The following is a 15564-nucleotide window of genomic DNA, read 5'->3' as shown; positions in this document are numbered from 1 at the left end:
CGCATAGATTCACTCCCAAGGTTAGTATCAGACACACAGACCAAGAGTGAACCACGTCCGAATCAACAAGCAGTCCAACTCCTCTCCAGACCATTTTCAACCACACTGACACTGCAAGCCACTTGAACACAAGGTGAGAATAAACCCAACTCTCTCCTCGCACTGAATAGTCCCTAATAAAAACATCTGCAAAGGAAACTACCAAGCTCAGAGAACACTAAGGAAACAGGTCTGAGAGGTCCCAGCATTCTTTCCAAGAAAGAGAAGGGGGGAGGGAGGGGGTCCACAGTGAGGGGGTCCTCAGGCACTGGAGGAGGCTGGCAGCTGTGTCCTTCGCGTGATTCGCCCTCACTGCTCTCTCAGGGGCTGAAAGGGTCACCCAGTGGAGCCCCAGAGAAGCTGTGCAGGGCGAGTCTCCAGGGATTGAATGAGACAAGCAACGGCCGTCTTCTCTCTTTCTTCCTCCCTGTCTTTCTCTCTCTTTCTTCCTCTTTTCTCTCTCTTTCCCCCTTCTTTCCTCCCTCTCTTTATCTTTCTTTCTCTCTCTCTCCCTACCTACCTCACTCCCTCTCTTTCTTTCCTTCTCTCTCCCTCCCTTTCTCCCTCTCTCTTCCTCCCTCCCTCTTTCCCTTTCTCTCTCTCTCTTCTCCTCCAAATTATGCCAGTCAAAACCCCTATAAAATCTATAATCCTCCAAACAGCCTCACCTATCATTAAAATGGGCCATTGAGGAATTTGTTCTGGTTCTAAGAACCATCGCCATGGCCAAATTATGCCAGGCAAAAACCCTATAAAATCTATAATTCTCCAAACAGCCTCACCTATCATTAAAATGGGCCATTGAGGAATTTGTTCTGGTTCTAAGAACCATCGCCATGGCCAAATTATGCCAGGCAAAAACCCTATAAAATCTATAATTCTCCAAACAGCCTCACCTATCATTAAAATGGGCCATTGAGGAATTTGTTCTGGTTCTAAGAACCATCGCCATGGCCAAATTATGCCAGGCAAAAACCCTATAAAATCTATAATTCTCCAAACAGCCTCACCTATCATTAAAATGGGCCATTGAGGAATTTGTTCTGGTTCTAAGAACCATCGCCACGGCCAAATTATGCCAGGCAAAAACCCTATAAAATCTATAATTCTCCAAACAGCCTCACCTATCATTAAAATGGGCCATTGAGGAATTTGTTCTGGTTCTAAGAACCAGCGCCATGGCCAAATTACGCCAGGCAAAAACCCTATAAAATCTATAATTCTCCCAACAGCCTCACCTATCATTAAAATGGGCCGTTGGAGATTTTGTTCTGGTTCTAAGCTGTGCAGGGTGAGTCTCCAGGGATTGAATGAGACAGGCAACGGCCTTTTTCTCTCTTTCTCTCTTCCTCCCTTCCTCTCTCTTTCTCTCTCTTCCTTCCTCTTTCTCCCTTCCTTCTTCCCTCCCTCTTGCTTTTTTTCTTTCCCCCTCTCGCTTCCAACCTCCCTTTCTCTCTCCCTCCCTTTCTCTCTCTCTTCCTCCCTCCCTTTCTCTCTCTCCCTCCCTTTCTCTCTCTCCCTTTCTCTCCCTCCCTTTCTTTCTCTCTTTCTCCCTCTTCGTTCCTTCCTCTCTTTTCTTCTCTGTGAAGCCAGTCAGAGTACAACAGCCAGCCGAGTGCCTGGATGGGCTTCCTCCCAAGGGGGCTGCGGGGATGGCTGGCAGGGGCTCTCTGTGCCTCTTCCTTCCCGGGCCACGTTGGGGCTGTGGCTCCAGAGGCAGTGGCGCCCCCACCGAGGAGAGAGAATGGCTACAGGGGGAGCCTCTCTTGGCACTTCCCCACCACAGATTCTGCAAGGCGGGTGGGTGGGCGCTGAGGCGGGGAAGCCGGTCTTGGGAGGGGTGGATCGGAGACCACCGGTTGCAACCGGCGGGCGGGGAGAAACGGCGCCTGGCTCCACTCCCGGGGCAGGAGAGGCGAGGAGCAGCAGCGGCTGCGAAGTTGGAGACTCTTGGAAGGAGGCGGGAGGGAAGAGAACCCTTGTGTGGCCCTGAGTGTGTGTCTACATGCGTGTGAGAGAGGGGGAGAGAGAGAGAGTAAATCCCTCTTTTTAGTTGCCTGCAGGTAAAGGGGGCTTCCTTCGTCCCTCTCGCCCACCTTGGTCACTTCCCCGTTCTTCCGCAGACCCTGCACTCCAACCGCGGCGGTCCTCCTGCCTGGCAGCTCAGGCATCACTGCGCAGCGTTGGGAAACTCCGCGGGGCAGTTCGTTGTTGGGTGCGCCGCCGAGCAGCTTGGAGGGAAAACTGGCCATCACCGCCATTTCTTCGCTGCCCCTCTGGTTCTACCGCAGCCAATAGCTAAAATGATGTCACAACAAAAACTGTTTATATCTTTTAGGTACTTTTGTTACATTTTTAACCACCATTAGTTTGTAATCTCCCCCCCAAAATAAACCTTCACTAAGGCACATAAATCACATGTTGCAGTAATAAACCACGTGTTGCCAATACTACGTGTCAGGCCTTTTGGGTTAAATACAACATTGGAAAGTGAATTAAAACTGGTCTAACACTGATTTCTTCGACTGCTTGTCTGTTGTGATTCCCATCAGGTAGAGGGCCTTTGAAATAAGAACAATAAAAAGTCAACATCACCAAATGACCACCTGATATTCAGAAACTAGAAAACCAATTCATGGATTTTACAAAGGTGCTTTTATGCTCCTAGGAGTGAAAGGAGGAAAGATGGAAGGAATTTGAATCTTGTGTCCTTGAGAATATTTCAGACCCCTGGTTTTTACTGTTCCCAAAGATGTGACCTCCAGCTCCAGGAGTTTCTGTCACTCTGCAGGAAGAGGAAGGCATCCCTAAAATTCCCCTGAGAATTCCTGCAAGAAAGTCAAATCACCTCCTGGACATGACTTAATTTTAGGTAACTTTTGCCTTTAGTTCCTTTAAGTAGCTAGTCCTCTACGTGCTTTGTTTAAGGAATTGAACCTTGGATAGAATTACTTCAATCCCAAGAATTGGCTTTAATTCCTGAAAAGGAAGGGTCAGCTCCTGGACTTGTAGTAATTTAACTTGAATTAGCTAGTCCTCCATATGTTTAAATACTACTTTATTTGGCCAAGTTAATCTGAGCCTTGATAAAATTACCTGATCCCTCCTAAAAATCACTTTCTTCCCGAAAGCAAGGTCATTTTTACCTAAGGTCATTTTTACCTTTAGAGCAGGGGTGAAATTAAAGCTATTTTTAACTATGACTTCCCTGTGACCTGGCATTATTTAATTAAATAATTTAATTTAATTATTTAACCTGGCTAAGTTACCTTAGCTTCCACCAGTATATTACTCTAAGAAATTAAACGTTGGCTAAAAATTTACCCCAAGCCTGAAGATTTGACTTTCTTTCAAGAAAGCAAGGCCAACTCATAGACCTGAAGAAATTTTACTTTCCACCTTTAATTACTTGAAGTTTCTAGTCCCCTACATGTCTTTTTAAAGAACTTCAACCTGGGCTAAAATTTCTTTCCTGAGTCCCAGACAGTTGAACTTTACTCAAGAAAGCATAAGGACAGCTGCAGGCATTGAAGCAATTTAGCCTTGAAGCCAATTTTAACACTTATATTTTGCACCTGTGGTAATTTACCCCTTTAACTGCAGCTGGCTAAAATTTCATTTTATTCCTCCTTTTAAGCTCCTTTTAACTCCCACCGGTCTGGTTTGCTCCTTTGAATAGAACACAGCTGAAATTACCACAGACTCCATCCATATTTTACTCCTAAAAACTCCAGCCTTGGTTAAAATTATTTGGGACCTAGAAATTTGTCTTTCCTTTCTGAAGACCACAAAGACTGTACAAAGCCACCAGTGGTCCTCCTCCAGGAGGCCACCCACAATACCCACCAGTTTCTGAAATGCTTGAAGAGCCACCAGAAGGGTCTTTTCTGTAAGCTTGGCTGTCTTGAGTTCGAGAGACGTTCTCTGCCTCCCGAGGCCCAGCTGAAATGGGGACGTTGCAGGAACCTTCCCCTGGAGTGGGAAGAGGATGGAGATGTTACCTGCTGCCACGCCCACCAGGCCACGCCCACAGAACCGGTAGTAAAAAACATTTGAAACTCACCATTGATCCGACTTCAGATTTTCTTTGTGCTTCAGACCTCGGAAGGTTCTCAGGGTGGAGATTGGAGGCAAAGACACTTTGAATGGGGACTAAATGAGGCAGCTCTTAAATAAGGGCTGTATTTTTGCAATAGCTTCACAATAAAGTATTTCTACTGTAGCTTACCTGGTTGTGTTTTCCCTGGTCTACCTGGCAGGGCTGATTGGCAGCTGTTTATTTTTTATAGTGGGGTTGTGAGTGGGAAACTGGGGTGGGGTAGTTCAGGGGCCCCTCGGCTTTCCTTACATGGGTGATTTATGTATGTGTGTTCTGCATTTATTGGGGGGGGGGGAACACAATTTCCACCCTGCTTATGCAGGCTCTTACATTTACACAGAATTTGCCATGGCCAAACCACTAAGGACTTGACCAACTGCCCTACAAAGGCCAGAAGGGACAATTGATCACAGAGATATTTTTGTACTCGCTACAGCCCTGCACCCCATCGCAGGGCTGACCGAGCTTGGGCATTCATTCTGGTCTTCTGCCATCCCTGGTCACTGGTGTCCACCATCCTTCCACCTCCCACCCAGCTGCATGGTCACAGCCAATAACCAGGGAGAGTTAATAATGGCCCATTTGAAGGGCATCAAAACTAAATGCCAGCCAATACCTGCACCGAGGGATGGTTCTCTGCCTCCTCAATGGATGGTAGAGGCCTCGGGCACCGGAGAGGCAGGGGACAGAGCGTCAGGGTCTGGAAAGGCCCACGTGGGGGTCCGGCACACACGCTTCTCCCTTCACTGCCATACACTTTGCATGAACCCCGAAATGCCACCAGCCCATGGCAGGAGACCTTGAGGGTAGGAGCAAGGTGGCCTGCATCATGGGAAGTGGAGTTCAGGGCTAAATGCAAACGACAGGGCAGCCATGGCAGAAGCACGATGCCAGACCAACACCGGTGAGGTTTTCCAGATCCCATCGCTCTGTCTCCCGCCTCTCCGGTGTCCAAGGCCACAGCCATCCACTGAGAAGGCAGAGGGCCAATCCAAGGGCACAGGGATTGACTGGCGTTCAATTCTCCTGCTCTACCAAATTAGCCAGAAGAAAGTCTCGCTGGGTGAATTGGCTGTGATCACGTAGCAGAGAGGAAGGACAGCTAACCATTGCCAGGCTGCAAGTGCTGGCACAGAACCACAGAATGAGAAAGAAGGCCCAGGACACCTCAGGCTATGGTGGCCATGAAAATGTAGCTGCAATCAATTGTCCTTGTGCGCCATTGGGGTTTTCTGTCTGGTTCTAAGAACCATCGCCATGGCCAAATTACGCCAGGCAAACACCCTCTAAAATCTATAATCCTCCAACAGCCACGTCTAGAATTAAAATGGACTATTGGGGATTTTGTTCTGGTTCTAAGAACCATCGCCATGGCCAAATTATGCCAGGCAAAAACCCTATAAAATCTATAATCCTCTAGCATTAAAATGGGCTATTGGGGATTTTGTTCTGGTTCTAAGAACCATTGCCATGGCCAAATTATGCCAGGCAAAAACGAACACCCAACAACGAACTGCCCCGCGGAGTTTCCCAACGCTGTGCAGTGATGCCTGAGTTGCCAGGCAGGAGGACTGCCGCGGTCGGAGTGCCGGGTCTGTGGAAGAGTGGGGGAGCGACTAAGGTGGGCGAGAGGGGCAAAGAAAGCCCCCTTTACCTGCAGGCAAGTCAAAGGGGGGATTTACTGTCTCTCTCTCCCTCTCTCTCACGCACACATAGACACACACTCAGGGCCACACAAGGGTTCTCTTCCCTCCCGCCTCCTTCCAAGAGTCTCCAACTTCGCAGCCACCGCTGCTCCTCGCCTCTCCTGCCCCGGGAGTGGAGCCGCGCGCCGTTTCTCCCCGCCCGCTGGTTGCAACCGGTGGTGTCCGATCCGCCCCTCCCAAGACCGGCTTCCCTGCCACAGTGCCCGCCCGCCTGCCTTGCAGAGTCTGCGGTGGGGAGGTGCCAGGAGAGGGTCTCCCTGTAGCCGCTCTCTCTTCTCGGTGGGGGTGCCGCAGTCTCTGGAGCTGCAGCCTCCACGTGGCCTGGGAAGGAGGAGGCACAGAGAGCCCCCACCCGCCATCCCCGCCACCCCCCTGGGAGGAAGCCCATCCAGGAACTTGGCAGGCTGTTGTACTCTGACCGGCTTCACAGAGAAGAAAAGAGAGGAAGGATGGAAGAGAGAGAGAGAGAGAAAGAAAGTGAGGGAGAGGGAGAAAGAGAGAGAAAGGGAGGGAGAGAGAGAAGGGGAGGGAGGAAGAGAGAGAAAGGGAGGGAGAGAAAGAAAGGGAGGAAGGAAGGAAGAGAGAAAGAGAGAAAAAGGCTGTTGCCTGTCTCATTCAATCCCTGGAGACTCACACTAAGCTTCTCTGGGGTTCCACTGGGTGACCCTTTCGGCCCCTGAGAGAGCAGTGAGGGCGAATCACCCGAAGGACACAGCTGCCAGCCTCCTCCAGTCCCTGAGGACCCCCTCACGGTGGACCCCCTCCCTCCCCCCTTCTCTTTCTTGGAAAGAATGCCAGAAGCAAAAAACAACCAAACACCTCCTCACCAGCAATCAACACCTCTATGCGCATAGATTCACTCCCAAGGTTAGTATCAGACACACAGACCAAGAGTGAACCACGTCCGAATCAACAAGCAGTCCAACTCCTCTCCAGACCATTTTCAACCACACTGACACTGCAAGCCACTTGAACACAAGGTGAGAATAAACCCAACTCTCTCCTCGCACTGAATAGTCCCTAATAAAAACATCTGCAAAGGAAACTACCAAGCTCAGAGAACACTAAGGAAACAGGTCTGAGAGGTCCCAGCATTCTTTCCACGAAAGAGAAGGGGGGAGGGAGGGGGTCCACAGTGAGGGGGTCCTCAGGGACTGGAGGAGGCTGGCAGCTGTGTCCTCACTGCTCTCTCAGGGGCTGAAAGGGTCACCCAGTGGAGCCCCAGAGAAGCTGTGCAGGGCGAGTCTCCAGGGATTGAATGAGACAAGCAACGTCCGTCTTCTCTCTTTCTTCCTCCCTGTCTTTCTCTCTCTTTCTTCCTCTTTTCTCTCTCTTTCTCCCATCTTTCCTCCCTCTCTTTATCTTTCTTTCTCTCTCTCTCCCTACCTACCTCACTCCCTCTCTTTCTTTCCTTCTCTCTCCCTCCCTTTCTCCCTCTCTCTTCCTCCCTCCCTCTTTCCCTTTCTCTCTCTCTCTTCTCCTCCAAATTATGCCAGTCAAAACCCCTATAAAATCTATAATTCTCCAACAGCCTCACCTATCATTAAAATGGGCCATTGAGGACTTTGTTCTGGTTCTAAGAACCATCGCCATGGCCAAATTACGCCAGGCAAAAACCCTATAAAATCTATAATTCTCCAACAGCCTCACCTATCATTAAAATGGGCCATTGAGGAATTTGTTCTGGTTCTAAGAACCAGCGCCATGGCCAAATTATGCCAGGCAAAAACCCTATAAAATCTATAATCCTCTAGCATTAAAATGGGCTATTGGGGATTTTGTTCTGGTTCTAAGAACCATTGCCATGGCCAAATTATGCCAGGCAAAAACGAACACCCAACAACGAACTGCCCCGCGGAGTTTCCCAACGCTGTGCAGTGATGCCTGAGTTGCCAGGCAGGAGGACTGCCGCGGTCGGAGTGCCGGGTCTGTGGAAGAGTGGGGGAGCGACTAAGGTGGGCGAGAGGGGCAAAGAAAGCCCCCTTTACCTGCAGGCAAGTCAAAGGGGGGATTTACTGTCTCTCTCTCCCTCTCTCTCACGCACACATAGACACACACTCAGGGCCACACAAGGGTTCTCTTCCCTCCCGCCTCCTTCCAAGAGTCTCCAACTTCGCAGCCACCGCTGCTCCTCGCCTCTCCTGCCCCGGGAGTGGAGCCGCGCGCCGTTTCTCCCCGCCCGCTGGTTGCAACCGGTGGTGTCCGATCCGCCCCTCCCAAGACCGGCTTCCCTGCCACAGTGCCCGCCCGCCTGCCTTGCAGAGTCTGCGGTGGGGAGGTGCCAGGAGAGGGTCTCCCTGTAGCCGCTCTCTCTTCTCGGTGGGGGTGCCGCAGTCTCTGGAGCTGCAGCCTCCACGTGGCCTGGGAAGGAGGAGGCACAGAGAGCCCCCACCCGCCATCCCCGCCACCCCCCTGGGAGGAAGCCCATCCAGGAACTTGGCAGGCTGTTGTACTCTGACCGGCTTCACAGAGAAGAAAAGAGAGGAAGGATGGAAGAGAGAGAGAGAGAGAAAGAAAGTGAGGGAGAGGGAGAAAGAGAGAGAAAGGGAGGGAGAGAGAGAAGGGGAGGGAGGAAGAGAGAGAAAGGGAGGGAGAGAAAGAAAGGGAGGAAGGAAGGAAGAGAGAAAGAGAGAAAAAGGCTGTTGCCTGTCTCATTCAATCCCTGGAGACTCACACTAAGCTTCTCTGGGGTTCCACTGGGTGACCCTTTCGGTCCCTGAGAGAGCAGTGAGGGCGAATCACCCGAAGGACACAGCTGCCAGCCTCCTCCAATCCCTGAGGACCCCCTCACGGTGGACCCCCTCCCTCCCCCCTTCTCTTTCTTGGAAAGAATGCCAGAAGCAAAAAACAACCAAACACCTCCTCACCAGCAATCAACACCTCTATGCGCATAGATTCACTCCCAAGGTTAGTATCAGACACACAGACCAAGAGTGAACCACGTCCGAATCAACAAGCAGTCCAACTCCTCTCCAGACCATTTTCAACCACACTGACACTGCAAGCCACTTGAACACAAGGTGAGAATAAACCCAACTCTCTCCTCGCACTGAATAGTCCCTAATAAAAACATCTGCAAAGGAAACTACCAAGCTCAGAGAACACTAAGGAAACAGGTCTGAGAGGTCCCAGCATTCTTTCCAAGAAAGAGAAGGGGGGAGGGAGGGGGTCCACAGTGAGGGGGTCCTCAGGCACTGGAGGAGGCTGGCAGCTGTGTCCTTCGCGTAATTCGCCCGCACTGCTCTCTCAGGGGCTGAAAGGGTCACCCAGTGGAGCCCCAGAGAAGCTGTGCAGGGCGAGTCTCCAGGGATTGAATGAGACAAGCAACGTCCGTCTTCTCTCTTTCTTCCTCCCTGTCTTTCTCTCTCTTTCTTCCTCTTTTCTCTCTCTTTCTCCCATCTTTCCTCCCTCTCTTTATCTTTCTTTCTCTCTCTCTCCCTACCTACCTCACTCCCTCTCTTTCTTTCCTTCTCTCTCCCTCCCTTTCTCCCTCTCTCTTCCTCCCTCCCTCTTTCCCTTTCTCTCTCTCTCTTCTCCTCCAAATTATGCCAGTCAAAACCCCTATAAAATCTATAATTCTCCAACAGCCTCACCTATCATTAAAATGGGCCATTGAGGAATTTGTTCTGGTTCTAAGAACCATCGCCATGGCCAAATTACGCCAGGCAAAAACCCTATAAAATCTATAATTCTCCAACAGCCTCACCTATCATTAAAATGGGCCATTGAGGAATTTGTTCTGGTTCTAAGAACCATCGCCATGGCCAAATTACGCCAGGCAAAAACCCTATAAAATCTATAATTCTCCCAACAGCCTCACCTATCATTAAAATGGGCCATTGAGGAATTTGTTCTGGTTCTAAGCTGTGCAGGGTGAGTCTCCAGGGATTGAATGAGACAGGCAACGGCCTTTTTCTCTCTTTCTCTCTTCCTCCCTTCCTCTCTCTTTCTCCCTTCCTTCTTCCCTCCCTCTTGATTTCTTTCTTTCCCCCTCTCACTTCCTCCCTCCCTTTCTCTCTCCCTCCCTTTCTCTCTCTCTCTTCTCCTCCAAATTATGCCAGTCAAAACCCCTATAAAATCTATAACCCTACAACAGCCTCAACTATCATTAAAATGGGCCATTGAGGAATTTGTTCTGGTTCTACGAACCATCGCCACGGCCAAATTATGCCAGTCAAAACCCCTATAAAATCTATAATTCTCCAAACAGCCTCACCTATCATTAAAATGGGCCATTGGGGCTTTGTTCTGGTTCTAAGAACCATCGCCATGGCCAAATTATGCCAGGCAAAAACCCTATAAAATCTATAATTCTCCAAACAGCCTCACCTATCATTAAAATGGGCCATTGAGGAATTTGTTCTGGTTCTAAGCTGTGCAGGGTGAGTCTCCAGGGATTGAATGAGACAGGCAACGGCCTTTTTCTCTCTTTCTCTCTTCCTCCCTTCCTCTCTCTTTCTCTCTTTTCCTTCCTCTTTCTCCCTTCCTTCTTCACTCCCTCTTGATTTCTTTCTTTCCCCCTCTCGCTTCCTCACTCCCTTTCTCTCTCCCTCCCTTTCTCTCTCTCTTCCTCCCTCCCTTTCTCTCTCCCTCCCTTTCTCTCTCTCCCTTTCTCTCCCTCCCTTTCTTTCTCTCTTTCTCTCTCTTCGTTCCTTCCTCTCTTTTCTTCTCTGTGAAGCCGGTCAGAATACAACAGCCAGCCGAGTGCCTGGATGGGCTTCCTCCCAAGGGGGCTGCGGGGATGGCTGGCAGGGGCTCTCTGTGCCTCTTCCTTCCCGGGCCACGTGGGGGCTGTGGCTCCAGAGGCAGTGGCGCCCCCACCGAGGAGAGAGAACGGCTACAGGGGGAGCCTCTCTTGGCACCTCCCCACCGCAGATTCTGCAAGGCGGGTGGGTGGGTGCTGAGGCGGGGAAGCCGGTCTTGGGAGGGGTGGATCGGAGACCACTGGTTGCAACCGGCGGGTGGGGAGAAACGGCGCCTGGCTCCACTCCCGGGGCAGGAGAGGCAAGGAGCAGCGGCGGCTGCGAAGTTGGAGACTCTTGGAAGGAGGCGGGAGGGAAGAGAACCCTTGTGTGGCCCTGAGTGTGTGTCTACATGCGTGTGAGAGAGGGGGAGAGAGAGAGAGTAAATCCCTCTTTTTAGTTGCATGCAGGTAAAGGGGGCTTCCTTCGTCCCTCTCGCCCACCTTGGTCGCTTCCCCGTTCTTCCGCAGACCCGGCACTCCAACCGCAGTGGTCCTTTTGCCTGGCAGCTCAGGCATCACTGCGCAGCGTTGGGAAACTCCGCGGGGCAGTTCGTTGTTGGGTGCGCCGCCGAGCAGCTTAGAGGGAACACTGGCCATCACCGCCATTTCTACGCTGCCCCTCTGGTTCTACCACAGCCAATAGCTAAAATGATGTCACAACAAAAACTGTTTATATCTTTTAGGTACTTTTGTTACATTTTTAACCATCATTAATTTGTAATCTCCCCCCCAAAATAAATCTTCACTAAAACACCTAAACCACATGTTGCAGTAATAAACCACATGTTGCATTAATAAACCACGTGTTGCCAATAGTACGTGTCAGGCCTTTTGGGTTAAATACAACATTGGAAAGTGAATTAAAACTGGTCTACCATTGATGTCTTCGACTGCTTGTCTGTTGTGATTCCCATCAGGTAGAGGGCCTTTGAAATAAGAATAATAAAAAGTCAACATCACCAAATGACCACCTGATGTTCAGAAAGTAGAAAACCAATTCATGGATTTTACAAAGGTGCTTTTATGCTCCCGGGAGTGAAAGGAGGAAAGATGTGACCTCCAGCTCCAGGAGTTTCTGTCACTCTGCAGGAAGAGGAAGGCATCCCTAAAATTCCCCTGAGAATTCCTGCAAGAAAGTCAAATCACCTCCTGGACATGACTTAATTTTAGGTAACTTTTGCCTTTAGTTCCTTTAAGTAGCTAGTCCTCTACGTGCTTTGTTTAAGGAATTGAACCTTGGATAGAATTACTTCAATCCCAAGAATTGGCTTTAATTCCTGAAAAGGAAGGGTCAGCTCCTGGACTTGCAGTAATTTAACTCTTCCCTTTACTTGAATTAGCTAGTCCTCCATATGTTTAAATACTACTTTAATTGGGCAAATAAATCTGAGCCTTGACTAAAATTACCTGATCCCCCCCAAAAATCACTTTATTCCTGAAAGCAAGGTCATTTTTACCAAAGGTCATTTTTACCTTTAGAGCAGGGGTGAAATTGAAGCTATTTTTAATTATGAGTCCCCTGTGATGGTTTGGTCCTTTCAACAGGACCTGGCATTATTTAATAATTAGATTATTTAATTTAATTATTTAACCTGGCTAAGTTACCTTAGCTTCCACCAAATGGATTACTCTAAGAAATTAAACTTTGGCTAAAAATTTACCCCAAGCCTCAAGATTGGACTTTCTTTCAAGAAACCAAGGCCAACTCATAAACCTGAAGCTATTTTAGTTCACCTTTCCACCTTTAATTGCTTGAAGTAGCTAGTCCTCTACATATTTTTTTTAAAGAACTTCAACCTGGGCTAAAATTTCTTTCCTCAGTCCAAGACAGTTGAACTTTATTCAAGAAAGCATATGGATAGCTGCAGGCACTGAAGCAATTTAACCTTGAAGCCAATTTTAACCCTTATATTTTGCACCTGTGGTAATTTAGCCCCCTTAACTGCACCTGGCTAAAATTTTGTTTTATTCCTCCTTTTAAGCTCCTTTTAACTCTCAACGGTCTGGTTTGGTCCTTTGAATAGAACACAGCTGAGATGATCCCAGACTCCATCCATATTTTACTCGTAAAAAATTCCAGCCTTGGTTAAAATTATTTGGGACCTTGAAATTTGTCTTTCCTTTCTTTCATCTATCATATATATTCTCTTCCTTTCATGTATCCTCTCCTCTAAGTTCACTTTTACCCTTATATATATTACCAGATGTCTATTTTTCTTCCTATGTATTTGTGTATTGGACAAATGAATAAATAAATGAATAAAATAAAAATTTGCCCCATTTCCCTGGGGGAAACCCACTTCGTGGGACTGTGGCCATTCCCCATAGGTATTGGGACCCCTTTAAATAAAACGCCCTTGAGGTGTTTCCTCAAAAACCACTGGTGTTTTACTCCTGAGGAAATACACGTCCTGGTAAAAAATTACTTATTAAAATTACTTATTAAAATTAGCGGAGTTGTCTTCCTTACTCCCCGAAAATCGACTAATATTACCTCAAATGCTGTTTTTACTCCGAGAATAGACTAAAATTACTATCCCCGAGAATAGGCTATATGCGTTAGCTCCCCTCAGCGACCCACAACGCCCAAGAGCCTCAAACTATTTATTTATTTATTTTAACATATTAAACATTTGAGAAGTAATGATAAAAAGGATTACTGGGGTTGCCTCAGCGTGCAAGAGGCACCTGTCGCGGTCTAAAAACTGCGAAGTCTTCGGGAGCCGCCGTGGGGAGAGAGGGGTCGCAGCGCCCTCTTTCGACCGAGGAGAAACGCGATCGAAATGCACCTTTTTTAATCTCAGCCTCGGGAGCAAGCCGACCTTTTGTTCCGCCCCTCGGAGGAGAAGGGGAAGGGGGCGCAGCCAATCCGAGGGGCAAGTTTTCCAAAGCAGCCAATCGCCGGTCGGAGAGCGCTTGGCGGGAAAGGCGCGCGGCTCTTGGTGGCCTCACAGGTGAGGGTGATTGACAGGAGCACCCGGACTGGGCAGTGCTTTAAATTAGCTTGCCGCGAGACAGCTGCAAGGGACCTTGTGGGTCATCTAGTCCAACCCCGTTCAAGCAGGAGTCCCTGCACCATTTCAGACAAATGGCCATCCCAATCTCCCAGGACTTCCATAGGCAGCTTCTGCTGCACTGGTTGATCTCTTTCACCCTCAGAAAGTTCCTAATTTTTTCCAGGTTGAATAATCTCTCTTTGGTCAGCTTCCATCCATTATTCCTTCTCTGGCTTTTTGGTGCCTTGGAAATCAATCTGAGCCCCCTGTTTGTGTGTGTCAGTGTGTAAAATAAAATAAGATAGATAAGGGAACTTTTATTCTCACTTTTTACTGTGGGCACATTGGCCCACATTAAAAATGAAATTTATTTATTCATCTATTTATTTATTTATTGGATTTGTATGCCGCCCCTCTCTGCAGACTTCGGGCGACATTATATTGCCTGCTCTCACAATTTACATACTTACCTACCTATTGCTTTATCTTCCATTATCCATCTATCCAATCATCCATCTATCTACATGCACATCTACATCTAATCTATATATATATCATCTATATGTATCATCTCCATACACCACACAAACACAACACTGTCCATTTTGAATACATGGTATTCTTGGCCTCTGTTTTGTTAAATAATATCTCTTTTTCTTCTATATCTTCTGCAATCAGTCAATCTTATAATGTTTGAGGAAGATTTAAATATGTTAAAGAGAAACATTTAAATATGTTATATATGTGAGAAACATTGAAATATGTTAAAGGGTTAAATAAGGTTCAGGAGGGAAGTGTTTTTAATAGGAAAGTGAACACAAGAACAAGGGGGACACAATCTGAAGTTAGTTGGGGGAAAGATCAAAAGCAACATGAGAAAATATTTTACTGAAAGAGTAGTAGATGCTTGGAACAAACTTCCAGCAGAGGTGGTTGGTAAATCCACAGTCACTGAATTTAAACATGCCTGGGATTAACATAGATCCATCCTAAGATAAAATACAGGAAATAGTATAGACTATATAGTCTATAGTCAAATAGTGTTGCTTCGTTGTTTTTATGGACCTGTTCTCCTTTAAGAATAAACTTTTATTGTTTCCTTCAAATTATTATCTGTTTATTTTCCAATTAACAACAAGACTTTTTCATAGGAGGATTTCTTACAATTAGTCTCAAAAAGTTCATATAGATTTTATATGTTGCAAACCACTCCAGTCCTCAGAGAGGGGCAGCAGATAAATCCAATAGATTATAGATAGATAGATAGATAGATAGATAGATAGATAGATAGATAGATAGATAGATAGATAGATAGATAGATATTCATGGTGTAACCAGCCAGCAATCACCCCTTTTGCTTTATTTTTTTTCCTGTTGGAGGCTGCCTTCCCACCCTACCACACTACAAATATCCAGTTTTTAAATTATCTCTTATTATTTTTGCAGAGGACTAAGAGATCAGAGGGAGATTTGGGCTTATACAGGCAGCCCTCCACTTATAACAGTTCATAACAGTTGTTTTTTGTAAATTGCTTAAGACATCTTCCCCAGGCTTGTATAGTTTTATGTATGGTATGTTTGCGATGTATGGTTTTTAAATAACGGGCTTTAGATACTTTCTTTTAAATATTAGATTTGTTACATTGCACATTGTTATTATTATTGTTGTGAGCTGTCCCGAGTCTGCGGAGAGGGACAGCATACAAATCTAATAAATAATAATAATAATAATAATAATAATAATAATAATAATAATAATAATAATCCAGGACCTGTTTGCTTTGCTTTCTAAGAATTCTGCTTAAATGATACAAATGGAGAAATTTTTGATACACCATGTCTTAGCCTCCTGAAAGTAAAATAAATTGACACAGATTTGAAATTGTTTCCTCCTTTCTCTCTTACAAGAAGTCTTTCCTTCCCCTGCAGTGAAAGGCTGCAACATTTTTTATTACCACACTGTGGGTGTGGCTTATTTTA

The 15564-nt window shown here is 47.2% G+C and overlaps 1 long non-coding RNA gene across 1 annotated transcript; it reads right to left on the bottom strand.

Annotated features, from left to right (window-relative positions):
• Positions 1-2231: 2231 nt before the first annotated feature.
• On the bottom strand, positions 2232-5840 carry LOC139175152 (uncharacterized). Its single transcript, XR_011560482.1, has 3 exons — positions 4103-5840; positions 3886-4011; positions 2232-2600 (listed from the first exon to the last, which is right to left on the bottom strand). It is a non-coding gene; the product is annotated as an uncharacterized lncRNA (long non-coding RNA).
• Between the last annotated feature and the right edge of the window lie 9724 nt (positions 5841-15564).

Source organism: Erythrolamprus reginae, chromosome 13 (genome assembly GCF_031021105.1).
Source record: "Erythrolamprus reginae isolate rEryReg1 chromosome 13, rEryReg1.hap1, whole genome shotgun sequence".
Classification (NCBI taxonomy): Eukaryota; Metazoa; Chordata; class Lepidosauria; order Squamata; family Dipsadidae; genus Erythrolamprus; species Erythrolamprus reginae.
This window is presented reverse-complemented; position numbering and strand designations above follow the sequence as displayed.